The sequence below is a fragment of the Perognathus longimembris genome, chromosome 15 (assembly GCF_023159225.1).
Source record: "Perognathus longimembris pacificus isolate PPM17 chromosome 15, ASM2315922v1, whole genome shotgun sequence".
Lineage (NCBI taxonomy): Eukaryota > Metazoa > Chordata > Mammalia > Rodentia > Heteromyidae > Perognathus > Perognathus longimembris.
This window is the reverse complement of record NC_063175.1, coordinates 11,718,412-11,738,828: the sequence shown is the minus strand read 5'-3', so window position 1 is coordinate 11,738,828 and position 20,417 is coordinate 11,718,412. Positions and strand designations below refer to the sequence as shown.

The 20,417-nt window shown below is 43.4% G+C and overlaps 1 protein-coding gene across 1 annotated transcript in view; it reads left to right on the top strand.

Annotated features, from left to right (window-relative positions):
• Nucleotides 1–1,029: 1,029 nt before the first annotated feature.
• Ralbp1 (ralA binding protein 1) overlaps nt 1,030–20,417 on the top strand; it is a 41,870-nt gene continuing 22,482 nt past the window's right edge. Inside the window, exon 1 of the mRNA XM_048363224.1 lies at nt 1,030–1,228. The gene's annotated coding sequence lies outside the window, so the exon portion shown is untranslated. The remainder of the gene's footprint in view (nt 1,229–20,417) is intronic.

Sequence of the window (20,417 nt, the reverse complement as noted above, 5' to 3'; positions counted from 1 at the left end):
TCCCTGAGCTGCTTTTGCTCAAGGCTGGCACTCTGCCGCTTGAGCCACTGCTATGTGGCGCTGAGGAATCGAACCCAGGGATTCGTGCATGCCCTCTGCCATTCGGCCACATTCTCAGTTAGGAATGCTCGAGGGGTTTTTCATGCAAGGATTTGAGTCCGGAGGACACAAATGGATGGCCCGCGGACGTCGGCCTGAACAGGCAACAGACTGCCCCAGCGAGACTGCGATGGGAAGGACCGTCCTTCTTCAACTAAGCTGCTACACGCTATAAAAAGCCAGAAGAATGGAAAAGAAATCGCTGCCCTCCAGCTCTCGGTGCACTGGGAGGATGATTCCTGAAGTCCCGGCGGGAGCCCAGCGGTTTCCCCTTTAAAGTACAACAAGCCGGCGGCACCGCGGCCATCCAGGCGCCCGGAGGGGCGTGGGGTGGGAGGCGGTGAGGTCCACCGCCGCGGGAGCCCCCGTGGGGGCTTCCCTTCCCCAGCGCCCCACCGGGGCTCTCCGGAGATCCCCACCCACAGACAGCCGCCAGGTTCCCGCCCAGCCTAGGGCGGCCACAGCCGCCCGGGCCGGTCTGACGGGTAGGAAGGCTGGAAGCGCGGTGGCGGGAGCAAAGGCAGCACGTCCATCGGCCGGCGACCGGCTCGCCAGAGCGCAGGGAAAGGTCCTGGAGTGCTCCCCTCTACGACGGCGGCGACTCTCGAGCTTCCCCACCACAAGCCTCAGGCAGGAGCCCGTCCCACCCAGCCCTCCAAGGCACTGCGCAGGCGTCCGTAGAGCGTTCGGCTGGTCCTCTGGCGCGCTGACTCTTTAGCCAGCGTGGGTCGGGAGGTCCAATGCTTTCTGGGTGTTGTAGTTCGCCTTGAGGCCTCGAGGCCTAGGGTGGCTAGGGCGTTGGAGGCGATCTTAGGACTACAACTCCCGGCATGCCCCGCTCGAGGACACGGAACGTTTGCCCTCGACCCTTAGCCGTCAGAGCCGAAAGCGGAGGACCCGGGAAACAAGCTGAGGCCGGTGGAGAGAGTGCGCGTGCGCGCACAGCCGGCTCGTCCTGTTCTGTCCCAATCATTGTAAACAGGCGGAGGCTGGGCGGGGTGGGAATGGGGCGCCCGGGGCCGACCGGGGGCACGGCGCAGGACGCGGTGACCGTCGCTGCGGCGGCAGCCTGAGCGCGAGGAGGCGGCGGCGGCAGCGGCGAGGCGGGCGGTCGCGCGGCCGCGGGCAGGTCAGGCGCCGGGCGCGGTGGCGGGCGGGGGTCCCGGCTGTCCACTCCGGCGCTCGCGCAGCGCCTGCCCGCCCGGCCTCGCGCCGGCGCCTGTCAGGCGGCGTGCGGGCGCGGGGCGCGGGGCGCGGGGCTCTTCCGCTCCGGGTGCACTTGGGGCCGGGGGCGTGGCCGCCCGGCGGGGGCGGGGGGGGCTCCCCGGGAAGCGGCGCCCTTCCCCGCCCGGCCGGGCGCCCCGCGTGCGTGGCGCGCCGCCTCCAGGCCGCACCCGGACCGGGCCGGGGGTCGGCTGTTGGCCGGCTTGGGGTTCGGGGGACCCCGCCCCGGTGCTCGCCTGCCTCCTGACGTCGGCCTGGCCGGCACCGGGGGCGTCTTGGGGCGCTGAGTTCCGGGGGCACGCAGAATTCCCATCCGCGTGTGTGCGTGCGTGCGTGCGTGCGGGCCAGAGGCTCGGGGTGTCCGCTCCCTCCTCTTCCGAATTTGTCCTGGCGAACACCGCAGCCCCCCCCCGAAGTCACTCCTCCAGCGCGCGTTTGAGACGATTACCGAGCCCTTCCCGGACACGTAGCGCATCCGCCTGAAGGCCTAGCGGCGTTCTGGACAGTCCCTAGGACTTCAGTTGGACGTGTTTCCGACGTCCGTGGAACACAGCTACAGCTGTTTGGACAGCGAGTGACTGCTGCACCCAGTTTAGTGAGGAAACTTCGCCGGAAGCAGTGTGCGTGTGTGTGCGTGTGTGTGCTGGCATTGGGGCTTGAACCCTGGACGTCAGCGCCCTCCCTTGTCCTCTTGGCTCCGGTAGAGCACACTACCGCTGGAGCTCCACTTCCGGCAGTTGGCTGGTTCGCCGACTTTCCTGCCCAGCCTGGCTTCAAACTTGCCCCTGGGAACTCTGCTTCCTAAGTAGCTGGGATTAATTACAGGTGTGAGCCACCGGCGTCTGGCTTCACCGAGTATTTTGATGAATGGAGTAGACGTGTTCTAATATTGAGGGAATTTAAGTAGCATTCCACAAGACATGGTGGTTATTCGCAAAAAAAAAAAAAAAAAATGTAAGTGGTGATAAGGAATAGGCCCATTGGTCTGGTGTTCCGGGAGGCAGCACTTCTAAAAGAAGAAATAATACTGTTAAGTATAAAGGTGACATCACTTTGTGTCATGGGAATTGTCGTCTTGGTGGGTGGATAATTTCTTAAGTACCTTCCCGAAAAGGAACGGTTACTGTGAGCTGTTATTAGCAATTGTAGGGATAGCAAGTCAGTAGAATGGTTCCCATTTTTCATTCAGTTGTCTCACAGGTGTAAGGTGTAAGAGGGGAAGGATAATTTAACAATTTAACTGCTGATAAGTACTTTAAAAAAAGTATCTAGAAACAATGTAAAATAGTTGAACTTGCTATTTCTTTAAAAATACTTTTTCATGTTATAGACCTTAGAGGGACCATTTCAAAGACAGAAGTAGTATCAGAAAATACATATTAACAGTACAGTTACATGTGCACAGTAGTTTTGCTTGGCAAGGGGAAATTAAGTCCAGAATATTACTCAAAGGAGGCTGAGATTTGCGGAATATGGTTTGAAACCAGCCTTCCGTTCATAAGACTCCTTATTTCCAATTAATTATCAAAAAGTTAGAAGTGGTGCTGTGGCTCAAGTGGTAGAGCACTAGGTGTGAGCAGAAAAGCTCAGGGATAGCACCCAGGCTCAATTCAAGCACCAGCAAAAAAAAAAAAAAGCTGGGCTGGGGATATGGCCTAGTGGCGAGAGAGCTTGCCTCGTATACATGAGGCCCTGGGTTCGATTCCCCAGCACCACATATATAGAAAATGGCCAGAAGTGGCGCTGTGGCTCAAATGGCAGAGTGCTAGCCTTGAGCAAAAAGGAAGCCTGGGACAGTGCTCAGGCCCTGAGTCCAAGGCCCAGGACTGGCCAAAAAAAAAAAAAAAAAAGCTTGCTTTCTTCAAAAGAAAAATCCCAGCCAGGCACAAGTGGCTCACACCACTATTTAGGAGAATGGAAGGTTGAAGCCAGCTCAGACAGCAAAGTCTTTGAAACTCTTATCTCCAAATAACCATTAAAAAAGTCAGAATTGGAGCTGAAGACCAACTGGTAGAATGCCAGCCTTAAGCAAAAAAAGCTAAGGGACAGCACTCGGGCATTGAGTTTAAATCCCAGTACTGGCACCAAGTAGGGGTGAGGGGAAGGAAAGAACAAAGAAATTGAGGGAAAACTTAAGGCCTAAGCAAAGTTGAACAAAGGCTTGTAGGAGAGAAAAGAACACTTTAAGAATGAAGAGAGAGGGGCTGGGGATATGGCCTAGTGGCAAGAGTGCCTGCTTCATATACATGAGGCCCTGGGTTTGATTCCCCAGCACCACATATACAGAAAATGGCCAGAAGTGGCGCTGTGGCTCAAGTGGCAGAGTGCTAACCTTGAGCTAAAAGAAGCCAGGGACAGTGCTCAGGCCCTGAGTTCAAGGCCCAGGACTGGCCAAAAAAAAAAAGAAAGAAAGAAAAAGAATGAAGAGAATGGAACGTTTCTATAGCTATAGTCTTGGTTGTGGTAGTAAGCAGAGAATGAGGCTGCACAGATTCTTGAAAGTGTTGCATGCCTTTGTAAGGTTTTCCAGTCTGTAATAAGTTTACATATTTTAATCAGGAAAGATAATATATTTTAGGAAAAGCATTCTAGAGTATGAATATTAAGATTGGGAGATTGGGTAACATTGGATGCAGAAAGACTGTTTAGGAGGGTTTTGCAATACCAGATGATACAGAAGGGTCAACTAATGAAATGTCAGAATACAGAGGAATAGGTTTATAGAAATATTTAGAAAGTAAAATTTATAAGGCTTAGGAATGATTGAATTTGAGAAGTGAGGGGAAAAGAATAGGATATAATGAGTTGGATTTCAGCTTGGATAATTGAGTAGAAAATGCTAAAGTATACTGAGAAAGGAAAGGGGAACAAATTTCAAGAGGACCATTATGTTAGCTTTTGGATATATTGAATGGAAATATCTGTGAAACTTCCAGACAGAATCATCTGCTGCAGTGTTAAACACATAGGTTTGGAATATGTGTTTCTTCCTTTTCTTTTCTTGCAGTCCTGGGGTTTGAACTCAGGGCCTTACATTTGCTAGGCATTCACTCTGTCACTTGAGCCATGCTCCCAAGAGAGAATCCTTCCCCCCAACACTTGAAAATTATTTTTAGCAGGATGCTGCTGGCTTATTCCTGTAATCCTAACTACTCAGGAGGCTGAGATCTGAGGATCATGTTTCAAAGCCACCCTGGGCAGGAAAGTCCATGAGACTCTTTATCAATTAACCACCAGAAAACTGCAAGTGGCACAGTAGTACTTAAGGTGGTAGAGCTCTATCCTTGAGCAAAAAGAGCTCAGGGACAGGGCCCTGAGTTAAAGCCCCATGACTGAGGTAATCCTACAGAGGAGTTTCAGCATGTCAGTTTATAACTACAGTATGTCCTATCAGTGTCATCCTTCCATCATTCTCCCCCATCTCTCCAAAGTCTACCCATCCTCTCCATTTTCTAGTTCCATTTTCACATGTATGCACAGATTGTTATGACATTCTCCCACTCTTCTTTTTTTCATTTGTCTACCTCCTTTCCCCTCATGTTCCAGCTTCCTGGTATTCTTTTTGTTAGACTGTAGGTTGGTTGGTTAAAAGAGTTAAACCAGTGGAATTCTCCCCTGGATGTACCATACTTTAGTTAATATATTTGTGTATATATGCATATGAACCTGTATATGTTTACATATATATTTATAAATTAGATCTAACTTTCATGCATAATTTGTCTCTCTAGGCCCCATTTACTTAACATAATTTATTCTTGGTCCATCCATGTCCAAGAGAGAAGTCTTGATGTGTGACTCATCAGGTTATATCATGAGTGGTATATTATAAGAAGCCCTTGATTTAGGGACCACCAAACAGGACGAATTAACTGAGAGCAAGTAGTTTTAGGAATAGTCCTTGGAAACAACATTTAAAGCCAAATAAAGGGAAGAGAGGAAATTATGAAGTGTTTAGAGATGTAGAGAAACCATGAGATAATGGTATCAAAGAAGCCAAAGCAGGGTGTGTGTGTGTGTGTGTGTGTGTGTGTGTGTGTGTGTGTGTGTGTGTGTGTGTGTGTGTGTGTGTGTGTGTGTGTGTGTGTGTGTGTGTGTGTATTTATCTGTCTGTCTGCCTGTCTCTATCTGGTAGTACTACAGATTGAATTTAGGGCCTTGCTCTTGGTAGACAAGTGTTGTACCACTTGAGCTACCTTCAACCACTATAGGGTCATTTTTAAAGGAGGCTCTATTTCACAACCACTCTTCAGAAAAAAATGAAAATAAAGGGAAAGCCCTACTTCAAATGTGAGCAATTAATAAGAAGGATTATTAGGAGTCTATTAACTTTGAAAACATGGAAGTTATTGAATTTGACAGTAGCAGTTTGGGTAGAATGCTTAAAGAAGAACCTCCATATTCGTTGATTTGAGGAGTTAATTGGGGCCAGAAAGTAGAGAAAGAAAATACAGATCATTCTTCTCCCTCCCTCCCTCCCTCCCTCCCTCCCTCCCTCCCTCCCTTCCTTCCTCTTTCTCTCCCTCCCTCCTTCCTTTTTTTTTTTAAAGGAAGAGTTTTACTTTGTAGAGCTCATGATAGTCATGCTGGACACCAGTGACTCATGCCTGTAATCCTAGTTACTCAGGAAGCTGAAATCAGAAGGTCGAGATTCCAAGTCACCCCAGGCATAAAGGCCCAAGAGAAATAAGCCAGAAAGATACTGAACTAGAGGCAAGGCTTGAATAGTAGAGCCCAGCCATGAGCAAAAGCAGCCTAGCAAGAGTGGAAGGCCCTGAGTTCAAGGCTGGCACAAAAACAGAACTTGTAATATTCCTGCCTCATTCTCTTGAATGTTGGCATTGCAGGTGTGCATCTTAGCTGTAAAGGGAAGACTGAAAAAAAAAAAAAAGAAGCTTAGGTGCTGAGCACATAGCACTACATATCTATAATCCCAGCACTCTAGAGGCTGAGGCAGGGGGACCATGAGTTAAAGGCCAGCCTAGCCTACAATAGTGAGAACCAGTCTCAGCCTCTTCCCCAGAAAAACCCTGAGAAATAATCCATGTATGCATAAAATGAAACCTTTTAAAGGATAGCATTCAGTGATGTTATTAGTGTATTCAAAGTTGGACAACCATCATCAATTTTTAGCACATTTTCCTTACCCCACTAAAGAAACCTCAACTGTTAGCAGATACTATTACATCTACCTAGTAATCTACTTCCTGTCTGTTGATTTGCCTGTTTTGGACATTTCATATGAATGAAATTTTATATATATTTTGTGTCTGACTGCTTTTACTTAATATAAGATTTTCAGGGATCAGGGATTGTCCATATTGTAGCATATTTTAGTAGTTTTCTTTTTCTTTTTTCTTTTTTCGCCAGTTCCAGGGTTTAAACTCAGTGCTAACTCAACCTGCTTGTTTGGCTGGTACTGTACCACTAGAGCTTTGCTTTTAGCCTGGCTTTTTGCTGTTATTTTGGAGATGAAGTCCTATGGACTTTTCTTCCCAGGCTTGATTCTTTCAAATCAAGATCCTTAGGATCTCATCTCCTGAGTAGGATAAATGTGAGCCATCGTGGTGGTTTAGTACTTTTTTTTTTATTGCTGAATAATACTCTATTGTCTAGTTATAAATTGTGAGTATAATTAATCCAAAAGTCAAAACATTGAAATACTCCCAACAGAATTTTGGTATTTTGGAGCATTTTGGGTTTCAGATTTTCAGATTAGGGGTGCTCATCTTATAAGTCTATAAATATTCTGAAAGCTGAAACATAATATTTTGGAAAAGCATTTTGATTGTTTGTTTGTTGTTTTTTTGCCAGTCCTAGGCCTTGGACTCAGGGCCTGAGCACTGTCCCTGGTTTCTTTTTGCTCAAGGCTAGCACTCTGCCACTTGAGCCACAGCATCTCTTCTAGCCTTTTCTATATATGTGGTGCTGAAGAATCGAACCCAGGGAGGGCTTCATGTATACGAGGCAAGTGCTCTTTCCACTAGGCCATATTCCCAGCCCCTGGATAAGCATTTTGAATAAAAGCTATACAATCTATATATTTTATTTAACCATCATTTGATAGATATATTAAGTTATCTTTTCTATTTTTTGCTATTTCATTGATGCAGTTCATGCAAATGTTTTGTTGTAAATATATGTATATATGAATATAGTATATGTAGTTTATGTATACATGTATATATGTGTGTATATAGCATATATATTGTGTGTATATGTATGTATGTATGTATGTATGTGTATAGTATTTATTTTTTCAGGTCCTGGGGCTTGAACTCACGGTCTGAGCACTGTCCCTGAGTCTCTTTGTGCTAAAGGCTAGCGCTCTGCCACTTGAGTTACAGCACCACTTCTAGCTTTTTCTGAGTAGTTTATGGGAGATAAAAGTCTCATAGACATTCCTGCCTGGGCTGGCTTTGAACCGCAGTCCTCAGATCTCAGCCTTCTGAGTAGCTGGGATTATAGATGTGAGCCACTGGTGCCCAGCTACTTTCTTTTCTTGAGGGTATATCAAGGAGTAAAATTTCTGGATGTGGCATAGTAAGAAACAGAGGTTTAGTCTTTCTTCCTGATTCCTAGCGTAGAACTCCCAGAACTCTCAGGCAGAGTAGCCCCTTCTGTCCCTTGTGCTTTTCCTGGTTTCTGCGACCTATGGTCAGCCAAAGTCTGGAAATGTTAAATGAAAATTCCAGAAATAACTCATGGATTTAAAAATTGCACTTTGTTTTGAGTAATATGATGAAATTGTTCTGGCCATATTGGGGTGTAATTCCTCCCTTTATCTGGCTTATCAGCTGTATATACTTATCTGCCAATTACATGTTGAATCTGTCCCCAGTCCCCACTATCAAATTTACTCTAGAATTATAACAGTTGCATTCATGTAACTCTGGCTCAGTAGCTTAATGCTATGTCACATTGCTTCTGTCATCTACCTCACCTCGTCCCTTAGGTATTGTACCATCCTGTATCGTCACAGGGAGTGAGTATAGTGAGATATTTTGAGAGCTTACATTCACATAACTTGTTTTTTTCACCCTGAAACTAAGGATTTTATAGTTTTTTGGGCCAGTCCTGGGGCTTGGAGTCAGGGCCTGAGCACTGTCCCTGGCTTCTTTTTGCTCAAGGCTAGCACTCTGCCACTTGAGCCACAGCACCACTTCTGGCTATTTTCTGTATATGTGGTGCTGAGGAATCAAACCCAGGGCTTCATGTATACGAGGCGAGCACTCTACCACTGGGCCATATTCCCAGCCAGCCCCACTAAAGATTTTTATTTATCAGCTTTTCATTCAAATAACTAAAAAGAACTTAAATTTTTTTCAAGTTTAACCAGAGCATATGGACATCATGTACAACTATTTCTTAATTATATATAGAGATATATACATATGCTTAATAAATATAATTTACAGAAGTATTTTATTTGTGATTCTTCTAGAAAGTATGGACAAATTCAAATTCAGTAAACAGTGTAAGAAATGTAGATAAAATATGTAAGACATAACTAAAATTCTTATGTTTTGTAATTTAAAGAAGATTCATATATAAACATGAAATTTATTTTTTCTTTTTAGTTTGCACATTCATATAACTTCTATTACAGTATATTGTTATAGTTATTCTATTTTGTCATTGTTAATCTCTTGTGCCAGTTTGTTAAGTGCTATTATAGGTATGTATATATAGTTAAGCAAAAAGAAAATGAACACATATGTATATCTATGTGTGTGTGTATATATATATATACACGGGTACATATCCATATGTATGTGTGTGTATACACATATATGTATGTATGTATGTATTCTTGGTGTCAGGCATTCACTGGGGATCTTAGAATATATCCTCCTCTAGATGAGTGGTCATCTTGTTAATTGTAATTAGCCCCTTTCAGTCATACTGAATTTGTATTAATAGAGAGACTTGGAAGAGGGGGTGGACTAGATAATTTCAGGGTGGGGCTTGTTGCCACAGGAACCAACCATGTAAATGATTAGTTGAAAATCCTAGGTCCACAAGAGGTCAGAGCTAGAAGGATAGAAGGTTTGATGATGATCCTGGGCAAAAAATAGGAGACCCTAACCAAAAAGCCACTAATGCAAGAAGAGCTCTGTTACTAGATAAATAGATGTTTATAATTGTTATATCTTGTTGGTGGACTTGCCCACTTTAAATGTAATATTCAAGAGTCAATCTTTTGTTTAGTACTAGTATAGACCTTCTACTCTTCTTTTTTTTTTTTTTGGCCAGTCCTGGGGCTTGAACTCAGGGCCTGGGCACTGTCCCTGGCTTCTTTTTGCTCAAGGCTAGCACTCTGCCACTTGAGCCACAGCGCCACTTCTGGCCATTTTCTGTATATGTGGTGCTGGGGAATTGAACCCAGGGCCTCATGTATACGAGGCAAGCACTCTTGCCACTAGGCCATATCCCCAGCCCGACCTTCTACTCTTCTTTAGTTATTTTTTGCATAAAATATTTTTTTCTAATCTTCCTCCATCCCACCTCCCACCTTTTTAAAGACAGGGTCAAACTATATGGTACAGATTAACCTCAAACTCATGACTTACTTTCAGAGCCTCTGAGCAAGGGCTAAAGGGGTGCACTACTATGCCTGGCCTGATTAACCAATCAGTTCTGTATTTTCAGTATTTTCAGTTCAGTATTTTTTCTTTTGGTGTCATTCCCTGGCTTCTGTTGTATTGTAGTGAGAAATCAGTTGTCGTCATTGTTATTATTCTTTTTTGCTTCTTTCGACTGTTTAAGATTTGTTTTAGTGTGGATTCTTTGAGTTTATCCTTGGAGTTTGTTGTTGTTTGTTCATTCAGTTGGACCATTATTCAGCTGGGTCATCATTTCTTCAAATTTCTTTCTGCTTCTCTCTTCTTTTGGGACTCCTTTTTTGTATGTTTGGCATGTGTGATGCTGTCCCATATATCTCTTGGGCTCTGTTATTTTACTCTTTCTCATCATCACAACTGACTTACCTTCAAATACACCGGTTCTTTGTTCTGCCTACTCAGATCAGTTGTTGAGCCTTTCTAGTGAACTTTTCATTTCTGTTATCCAACTACAGATTGATTCATTTATAAATAATGTTTATCCCCTTAATGTTAGTCTTTTTTGAGGTACTGGGATTTTAGGTAGGTGCTCTACCACTTGAGCCATACCTCCAGACCTAGTTTTTCCTTTTTTGAAACAGAGTCTCAATTTCTGGGCTGGTCTAGAAGTCAAACTTCTCCTGATTGTATCTCCTGGTACTGAGATTACAAGTATGTGCCACAAGCCAAGCTTTTCTACTGTAAGATTTTTCTTTGAATAGATATAGTTTCCTTCAGTATTTGAATATACTTAGAATATTTGATTTACATTTTTTTATGTAATAAGTACAATGACTGAACTCCATAGGTACCACTTCTATGGTTGCTTTTTTCTAGTTTTCTTTTTAGATCTGAGACTGGGACTCAAACTTGGTACCTGTTGCTTTCTCACTCATTGGCTAGTGCTCTACTAACTGAACCACTCCTCCAACCCTGCTTTTTTCCATTTTTTTTGCCAGTCCTGGGCCTTGAACTCAGGGCCTGAGTACTGTCCCTGGCTCCCTTTGCTCAAGGCTAGCACTCTGCCACTTGAGCCACAACGCCACTTTGTGGTGCTGGGGAATCAAACCTAGGGCTTCATCGATGTGAGGCAAGCACTCTTGCCCCTAGGCCATATTCCCAGCCCCTTCACTTTTCATGAGCCATTTTATCTTGTTCTTTTCTTGCCTATGATTTTTTAAATTTTAATACAATCTTGAATATTATAGTGCTACAATTCTGGGAATCATTTTTTTCCTTTGTCACCAAGAATATTGTAGCTTATGGTAGTGCTTGCAGCTTGTTTAATGACTTAACTAATTTTTGTGAACTTTGTGAGCTTTGTCGTGTGTGTACTTTCGAGTACCCGTTCCATTAACTTAGGAGTGACTATCCTTAAAAATTTAGAACCAAAAACATTTCCCAATCTTTGCAGAGGCCCACAGTATATTTGATATAGTATACCTAAAGCACTCGGCCAGACTACAGGTTTGCCTTCACTTTGATTACTTGTTTGCATAGAGCTTTAAGGTAAAAGCGCAGGGCCTTCTCAGGTCCCTTTCAGAATAGAGTCTCCAGCATGAAAATTGCCTCCAGGATTCCAGTCAATATGTTGAAGCTGTTCAAGTTCTTATTTCTCACCACACCTCGCCTTCCACATCAGGTCTAGCTTTTCTTCTCCAGATTGATCAGGGTGTTCTTTGTTGCGGTCCTCCATCCCTTCAGGTGGCAGCAGCTAAACATTTGCCTGTGTTCTCCACAATACTCCTGTGCCCCATACTGGCTTTGGCTCTGGGACAGTTCCAAGTTAACTACATAGGTGAAATAAAGCAAGTGTTGGTTTCAGAGACCCATAGATAGGCACAAACAAGTATTACTGTGTGCTTGCAAGTGGGGTTTATTCTGCTGTACCCACACTGGGCACATCGATTGGCTCTTTCCATGTGTCATGGTCTGAGGAACTCACAGTAGGCCTGTGGTACTTTAAATCATCAGGAAGCTCAATATCATCAAGAGTTAAGCTGGGGGCTGGGAATATGGCCTAGTGGCAAAAGTGCTTGCCTCGTATACATGAAGCCCTGGGTTCGATTCCCAAGCACCACATATATAGAAAATGGCCAGAAGTGGTGCTGTGGCTCAAGTGGCAAAGTGCTAGCCTTGAGCAAAAGTAAGCCAGGGACAGTGCTCAGGCCCTGAGTTCAAGCTCCAGGATTGGAAAAAAAAAAAAAAGAGTTAAGCTGTTTGACCTGAATGAGAACTGTCCAGGCTACACCGCAAGCTTTTGGTTAGTTCCCAGTGTTGTAAAAAGTCGATTCTGGCCGTCTTGCCAGTTTTGAGTTGTAGTTACCAGAGGGGTGGGATTTTCAATTCTTTTTTTTTTTTTTTTTTTGCCAGTCCCGGGCCTTGGACTCGGCCTGAGCACTGTCCCTGGCTTCTTTTTGCTCAAGGCTAGCACTCTGCCACTTGAGCCACAGCACCACTTCTGGCCATTTTCTGTATATGTGGTGCTGGGGAATCGAACCCAGGGCTTCAAGTATACGAGGCAAGCGCTCTTGCCACTAGGCCATATCCCCAGCCCCGGATTTTCAATTCTTTATTTCACCACTTTGGTTATTGTCACCCTTCCTTCTGTTAGTTATTTCTCCTCCATTTAAATTTAAGCTATCCATATCATCATAGTTAAGGTTGTATTTCATATAGACATTACTATTTTCTTTCTCCTTTGCTCCTAAAAGATTTTTAGGTAGCTACTAAAGATGTAAGATAAAACTTATTTTTGGGTGTTACAAATAGTGCAGCAATAAGTATTTTGCTTTGCTTACTTCATGTGTTTGGAGGATATGTTTTTTTTTTTGTTTGTTTGTTTTTGTTTTGTGTATCAGAGAATTTATTACCTTACTTGACTTTTTAAGGATCAGCAGTATCAGCTGGCTGGTTAGCTCAGTTGGTTAGAGTGTGGTGCTAATAATGCCAAGGTCGTGGGTTCTATCCCCTTACAGGCCGTCTAAGCGTGCATTTTAGCAAGTTGAAGTTAGGATTTGTACTTCTGTAACAAGAAAGAGCCTACTGTGCGAGGGAGTTTTATAAAAGAAAAGGTGGTTAAAGGGTACCAAGTGGCTTATCTCTTCAGTTTGATTCAACTTTCAAGAAATACAGTTATTTTGGTGCTTTAAACAAAATTCGGTAGAGAAAAAGAAACGGGCTCAATGGAGTCAGTGACTTGGAGAAAACGAGGTGTCAATCACTGCAACGTCGTTGCTGGTTCTTATTCCTTCCCCCAGGCAGTTTCCCGTCCGCTGTGGAGGCAGAGCGGGGACTGTGACCATCTTCAGCTCCTCCCGCGCGCCCACGGCCCAGCAGCCTGGACTGGGAACTCGCTCGCTTCCCCGCGGTGCTGCACACATCGCGGTGCTGCACACCGGCAGCTTTCAGAAGGTTTCCAGTGAGGTAGAAACGGGATGCGAGCTACAGACCCAGAAGCGCACCTACTCGTAGTGCTGCGGCTGAGTCTGAGGTCGTCTCCAAAGCACTCTCTCCATTCAGCCTCAAGGCAGGAGAGCACTCAGGAGTGAGCATGGAGGATATGTTTCTAACTGTGTAAATGCCAGGTCAGCATACTAATGATTTCTTTTGGTGCATAGGGTGGGGGTGGGGAGAGAGAGCAGGCTTTTGCTCTATAGTTCTCACTGGCCTCCTTGCTCTTCTCCTTTTTCGGCCTCCTTGAGTGCTGGGATTACAGGTGTGCTTCAGAATGCCTGGCAAAAATATTATTGTGTGTGTGTGTGCTGGTACTGGGGCTTTCAAGTTCACTTTGAGTTCACTTAAGGCCTATACACTGTCCCTGAGATTTTTTTGCTTAAGGCCCTACCTCTTGAGCGACAGCTCTACTTCTGTTTAATTTCTTAAAAAAATTTATTGTCAACGTGATGTACAGAGCGTGTTACAGTTACATATGTAAGGTAGTGAGTACATTTCTTGTCAAATTTATTACCTCCTCCCTCATTTTCCCCCATTTCCCCTCCCCCCAACCTGCACCCTCCTGCTTTCTTTTTTTTTTTGCCAGTCCTGGGGCTTAAACTCAGGGCCTGAGCACTGTCCCTGGCTTCTTTTTGCTCAGGTCTAGCACTCTGCCACTTGAGCCACGGTGCCACTTCCGGCGTTTTCTGTATATGTGGTGCTGAGGAATCGAACCCAGGGCTTCATGTGTACAAGGCAAACATTCTTGCCACTAGGCCATATTCCCAGCCTCTCAATTTTTTTTTTTTTACCTCCCCAATGATGGACATTGTCATTCTTTTTTTTAAATAATTTATTTATTAATTAAACAATTTTTTTGACAAGGTGTTATGCAAAAGGGGTACAGTTACATAGGGCAGTGTGTACATTTTTTTTAAATTTAATTTATTTATTAATTGAACACAAATTTTTTTGACAAGGGGTTGTGCAAAAAGGGTACAGTTATGTAGTGGGGCAGTGTGTACATTTCTTGTGATATCTTACACCTGTGACATTGTCATTCTTATCTACAGAGCTTATGAACTCTATGAACATCAACAACAAAATGATTTCTTCCAGCTCTGGTGATGTGTACATTGCTTTCCTTTTGCTTAGTATCATCAGTTCCCCCTTTCTCTCATTCCTTCCCTTCTCCCACTGCCCCTGAGCTGCTTAGTTCACTTTCATCAATGTCCAGTGCAGCTCTTGGGCCTCTTTGGTGTTTTTTTTTCCCACCCACTTTCCCCTTGTTCTGTGCTTTCTCCCATCTTCCCTCAGATGTGCATGTGTACACACGATACGTGAGGTAAAGAATATAGAGTCCTCTAAATACTATAAGACAAATTAAGAAGAGGTCCTTTGTTTCCTTATCCTCTGCGTTCTTTTCAGCCTATATATTATTTTTTTGTACATATGAAATAGTGCTTGGCTCTTACTATTTGGTACATTTCCCCCAAGATTGTCCTTTTTTGGTCTTGCTAAGTATTGGTATCTTGAATCCTGTTTGCTTTGTTGTATCTGGTTGCAATTTGATTCTAACATCATGTATCAGGGAGACCATGTGCTGTTAGTCTCTCTTGTCTTGCTCAATATGGTTTCTTCTAGTCCTGTCTATTTCCCTGCAAATGCCATTGTTTTTTTTTTTATTATTTCCAATGGCTGTGTAGAATTCCATTGTACATGTTTTGGGTCCATTCATCTCTATGTATTGTAAAGGTGATGTACAGTGGTGTTACAGTTACATAAGTCAGGTAATGAATATATTTCCTTTTGAACAATGTTACCCTCTCCCTCATTCTCTCCCAGTTCCAGCTGTTTTTGGTAGTTAATTGGAGATAAGAGTCTTGGACTTTCTTGTCTAGTAGGTTAGCTTTGAATTGCTGTCCTCAGATCTCAGCCTCCCGAGTAGCTAGGATTACTGGTGTGAGTCACTGACACGCCAAAATATATTTGTTTGAAAATTGTGTGTGTGTGTGTGTGTGTGTGGAGAGAGAGAGAAAGATGGACAACTTAGCACTGTGTGTGTGTATGTGTGTGTGTCTAAGTTGTCCATCAAGTTACACTTCTAGCCGAGTATTGAGTGTTGATAAAATCAAAAGAACATTTCTTCTCTTGCTTTTTTTAGTGATACTGAGTTTTTTTTTTTTTTTTGGCCAGTCCTGGGCCTTGGACTCAGGGCCTGAGCACTGTCCCTGGCTTCTTCCCGCTCAAGGCTAGCACTCTGCCACTTGAGCCACAGCGCCGCTTCTGGCCGTTTTCTGTATATGTGGTGCTGGGGAATCGAACCTAGGGCCTCATGTATCCGAGGCAGGCACTCTTGCCACTAGGCTATATCCCCAGCCCCAGTGATACTGAGTTTTGAACTTAGGCCCTAATGCTTGCTAGTCAGATACTCTACCATTTGAGCCATATCCTAGCCCCCCAAAAATTTCTCATTTGCTGCTCTTTCATTTTAAAAAGTATATTTTATATGTGCTTTGTGGTCTTGTCATTTATTCAAAAATTAACATTAGCCTAGCATAGTGGTACATGCATGTAATCCCAGAACTCAGGCAGGGGCAGGATTGGGAGTGCTAGGGGCCAGCCAGTGCTATATAGTGAGACACTGTCTCAAAAAAAATTAATTTGTAAGTTGTCCTGCTGGTGTCAATGTTTATAGTATTTTTAAAATATAATTCAGTTTTTCTAAAGGTCTTAAAATGGGAAGTTAAGGAAAGAGAAAGCTATAAAACTCCTTTTTAAGCTTTTGTGGGAGGAATATATTTATTCAAATACTTGGATACTCTAATTTTGTATATAACTATGTTTCAGACTGAGAGCTAAGATTTAAACCTATATTATCTATCACACTCAAACGCATATAGTTTCTGCTTATTTGAGTTACTTCTCCAGTTCCTAAAGTACATCTCCAGTCCCTTCTGTAGATCCAAGATCCTTTCCATTGATGGCACTTCTGTGGTTCTCTTACATGTTCTTCCAAAGGTAGTTTAAACGCAAGCAAACATGCATGTGTAAACATGTATGTAAGTTGGGTGTTGGTGGCTTACACTTTTAATCCTAGCTATTTAGCAGGCTGAGATCTCACAATTGAGGTTTGAAGCCAGCCCAGGAAGAAAAGTCCATGAGACTCTTATCTCTAGGTAACCAGCAAAAAGCCAAAAATGGAGATGTAGCTCTCAAGTTGTAGTGCATCAGCCTTGAGCGAAAAAGCCAAGGGACAGTCCCAGTATTGGCACATACACACGAAAGATGTGTATGTGTATGTCTTTTGTTCTAAACAGTCACAGTGTAATGTGTAGAGGAAAGGAATCAATATTTGTTGAACATACAGTATATGTTAGCCACTGCACCTATATATTCTTTTTGGGGGGGCGGGGGGGGACAGTCCTGGGGCATGGACTCAGGGCCTGAGCACTGCCCCTGGCTTCTTTTTGCTGAAGGCTAGCACTCTACCTCTTGAGCCACAGCGCCACTTCTGGCCTTTTCTATATATGTGGTGCTGAGGAAGCAAACCCAAGGCTTCAGGCATGCTAGTCAAGCACTCAACTGCTAAGCCACATTCCCAGCCCCAACACCTATTTATTCTTGAATAAAGTTTTAAAAACTGATTATCTTGAAAAGTTAAGCAATTATATAATAGGGAACTATCAAAAACTACTGGTGGAACTCACTTGGAATTATTTTCAGAACTGACCCTAGAATGAAATAAAGCATGGCAGTTGATGAAATGAGGCTGACAGTTCAGAAACAAAAATTGAGAACTAGTCAGTATACAGTATGATAGGTTCAGAATAAAACTACATGACATTTTCATTGCTTACAAAAATGAAATCCATTTGTCAGGTTGCTTTCTTTCTCATGACTAGCACTCTGCCACTTGAACCATTCCTGTAGTCTAGCATTTTGTTGCTTAATTGGAAATGGAGTCTTGTAGACTTTTCTGCTTGGGCTGGCTTCAGACTGCTATCTCCTGATCTCAACCTCCTGAATAGCTAGAATGACAAGTGTAAGTCACCAGTTCTCTAATTAAAGCTTTTTTTTAAAACTTCATTTTAATTATAACTGCCTTAACTTACTTTTGTTTGAAATATTACTCAGTTTCATACATGCAAATAAACGTTTTGGACCTAAGGTAAAATTCTAGGTATATGATTTTTGCTTTATATTTTTAATATTTGTTGTTATATAGAGGTAGCTTTTTTTTTTTTTGAGGTGCTGGAGATTGGCCTTATATTCTAGGTGAGTGCTGTATCACTAAGCTACACTCTCAACCCTTATAAATAACTTTGTGTGTGTGTGTATATTTGTGTGTGCGCACATGTGTGCATGCATATGCACCTGTACTGGGGCTTAAACTTGGGATCTCGTGCTCTCGTTTTGCTTTTTTGCTCAAGATTGGTGTTCTGTCAAGTCCAGAAGGGCTTGGCAGAAGTAATCGTTTTTACTTTCAGTTCTGTCTGGACCAAACTTGTTTTACATAGGAATCAGCCACCTGGTTTCATTTTGGACTGATTGGAAAAGTCTTATTGTAGTGATTTTGAGTATGGAGAATGTGATGTTGACTAAAAGGTGTGAGCAGTAACATTTAAAAAGGAATGTCCAGCCAGGCACTAGTGGCTGGCACGAGTAATCCTAGCTACTCAGGAGGCTGAGACCTGAGGACTGCATTTCAAATCTGTGAGACTCTTATCTCCAGTTAATCACCAGAAAACTGGAAGTGGCACTGAGGCTCAGAGTGATAGAGCTCTAGCCTTGAGCTACCACCTGGGACAACACTTAGGTCCCAAGTTCAAGCCTTACAACCAACAAAAAAAAAAAAGAAAGAAAGAAAGAAAGAGGAATGGGAATGTCCATACTTTTTAACAACTAATTTTTGTTCCTTCTCAGGGTTTTTATTTTATTTATTTATTTATTTATTTATTTTTTGGCCAGTCCTGGGGCTTGGACTCAGGGCCTGAGCACTGTCCCTGGCTTCTTTTTGCTCAAGGCTAGCACTCTGCCACTTGAGCCACAGTGCCACTTCTGGCCGTTTTCTGTATATATGGTGCTGAGGAATCAAACCCAGGGCTTTATGTATATGAGGCAAGCACTCTTGCCACTAGGCCATATCCTCAGCCCCTCAGGGTTTTTATTGAGAGAGAGAAAAAAAATAAGTCCCTAACTTTCTTTTCACCTTTCAGTCTTTTCCTTCTTTTACAAAAAGTCTAATATAGCTAGGGATGGGTAGCTCACACCTGTAATCCTAGCTACTCAGGAAGCTGAGATCTGAGGATCAGGGTTCAAAGCCAGCACAGGCAGGAGAGTCCATGAGATTCATATCTCCAATTAACCACAGAAAACTGGAAGTGGTGCTGTAGCCTTGAGCAAAAAAGCTTAGGGACACTGCCCAGGCCCTGAGTGCAAATCCCACTACTGACAAAAAAAAAATCTGATATGCAGGATTTTAAATTGTGCTTTCTAGGGGTGGGGGTAGAGATAACCATTCTTTATTGAAATTAAAAAAATGATACAGAATTTTGGTTTGCATCAGAAAATTTCTGATTTTTTTGTTGTTTACATTCTTTTTTTTGCCAGTCCTGGGCCTTGGATTCAGGGCCTGAGCACTGTCCCTAGCTTCTTTCTTTCTTTATTTTTAACTCAAGGCTAGCACTCTCCACTTGAGCCATAGTGCCCCTTCTGGCTATTTTCTATATATGTGGTGCTGGGGAATCGAACCCAGGGCTTCATGCATACGAGGCAAGCACTCTTGCCACTAGGCCATATTCCTAGCCCCTGTTGTTTACATTCCAACCCCTGGATATTAGTACTTAAATTTATCCAGGTCATTTGAAGCCCTCCTCTTCCATGAAGTTTAGGTTTGTTGTAGGCTCTCCACTGGCTAAGTACTGTGTCCTAATGCACACACAGCCTTCCTTTCGCACTGAACTACCACACTTAGTCCTTCACTTCTTTATACCTGCTTTTACTTGTTATAGCTCTTCCCAACTCTATGTGAATTGAATTATCTTAATCTGTTTAGATTGCTGTAACAAAAATGCCATAAACTGGTATTGCTCAAAGTTGTGGAGACTGGTAAGTTCTTACTCAAGGTGCCACCCTGATTCAGTGTCTGATGTGGGCTTGATTTCTGGTTCTTAGTGGCTCCCCCTCAGTTGTGTTCTACTATGGAAGGAATGAACCCCGTCTCTTCAGCCTCTCCATTTATGAGAGCTTCATTCTCATGAACTAGTCACTTCCCAAAGTGACAATACCTATTAAGTACTTTGTTGTCTGTGGGTGTACTGGGGTTTAAACTTGGCCTTGCTCATGCTAGGTAGAAACTATACCACTTGAATCACGCCTTTACCTATTGTACAAGGGGATTTTATTGTGATGATTGTGCATTTTAAAAACTGCAAAACTCCTAACTTGGTATGAGGCTTATAATCCCAACATTCTAGAGGCCAAAGTAGGAGTATCTTGAGTTCAAAATTAGCCTGAGCTTCATGAGAAGTTTTTTGACTTTGTGAGAAGACCTATCTCACAACCAACCACACACATTCAAATAGACAAATTCCAGGAAGGGATGACATTGTCTAAAAATAGACATTACCTGACATATTACTCATTACTTATTACCTGACATATGAAATGGCAACCCCTCTGAAAAACACTTAATAACAATAAAGTCTTAAGTGAGTACAAAGAAGCAATTCTAAAGGTATTTCAGTTTAGTATCATAGTGACATTAAAGAAGAGTAAGTTGGCACTCAAGGTTCACACCTGTAATCCTAGCTACTCAAGAGGCAGAGATCTGAGGATCATGGTTGAAGATCAGCCGAAAAGTTCAGTAGACTCTTATCTCCAAAATAACCAGTGAAAAGCAGGGTTGAAGGTATGGCTCAACTGGTAGTGTCAAAGCTAGCAAGGGCACAGCTCTGTGTTCAAACCCCCAGTCCTACAACCAACCAACCAACCAGCCAACATCAACCACCCAAAAAGCCCACTTGCATTATTCTCGGGGGCTTGGACTCAGGG